The sequence below is a fragment of the Octopus bimaculoides genome, chromosome 4, assembly GCF_001194135.2.
Source record: "Octopus bimaculoides isolate UCB-OBI-ISO-001 chromosome 4, ASM119413v2, whole genome shotgun sequence".
NCBI lineage: Eukaryota > Metazoa > Mollusca > Cephalopoda > Octopoda > Octopodidae > Octopus > Octopus bimaculoides.
Window position 1 is genome coordinate 136337399 of NC_068984.1, and position 1287 is coordinate 136338685.

Consider the following 1287-nt stretch of genomic DNA (forward strand, 5'->3'; position numbering starts at 1 on the left):
GCCTCGGTTTCAGAGGACCTCAGCTCTTCAATGCCCTGCCAAAATATTTGAGAGACCTGCAAGACATGGATGCGGAGGTCTTCAAGACAAAACTTGATGCTTTCCTCTCCACGATACCAGACGAACCAATGGCTCGAAATGAGACACAGTTTAGGGCAGCGATGTCAAATTCTCTTATACACCAGATGTGCCATCCAAACTCTAGATTATACTATATCAGGTGGAGGAGAAGAGCCATGCAAGGAACGTGAAGAGAGCACAGCATAAAGACGGAAAATCACGGTGGTGCTCCAGCATGACCGCAGCCACTTGGCTGAAACCCATAAATAAATAAATAAATAAATATATTATGCATATACACACATTGTGCATATCTGTATATGTTTATACAAACACATTAATACATACGCACACTCGCAAATATATTAGTGTACAGAGCCCCTAATGTGTGATTCTGCCTAAGTATATATTATGTATATATCTGTTTTGTGCATACATGTACATTTTTGTACTTTTGTATATCGGTTTGGCTCTTATTTGTATGTCTGTATATATATATGTGTTTGTTTTTATGTCTACTTGTAAACATGTATGTACGTATTTATGTATGTTCATATGTATGTGTTATATGTATGTTCGAATGTGTTTGTCTCCGTTTACTTATGTTTGGATACTGTTGCTTTAAATGTGTATGTTTGCATCAATTCAATGAAAGTATACACAGGAGTATTTCATTAGCAAATAACGGCAACAGTTACATTGTATAAAGGACACGTTCTTGTACACATGAATGCTATTAGCTTAATGTATCTAGAGAAAACATAATTTGAAAATAAATCTTCTGATCTTATGTCCAGATAGCTGTCGTGTCCGGTGTCTGCACGTAAGAGCAATAGTGCGATGTCCAGTTAAACCTAACCTAAGTTGACCGTGTGTTTTGTAAAGTTCGTAATAGCAATATTGTATTAATTTATAAATACCTTATATCTATCTGCCCAATTTAACCTCCGAATAACCTGTTCTGAGATAATCTTTGACAACATTATGTGTCAGCTATAGTAAAGTGATATCATAACAATGTAACTCACTACTTTGTTCTCAGCATCTGTCGATATAGATTATAATGTCTACAGCCATTACAAATGAATAGAAACGTATAGGAAGGGTTCAAAAATTGAAAGATTAAGTGATTGAAAAATACGGTTTTTACATATACAGGTGTAATATCACAGATGTTTACACAAAGATCTTTACGAGAAATATGATCTCTATAAACTTTCATATATA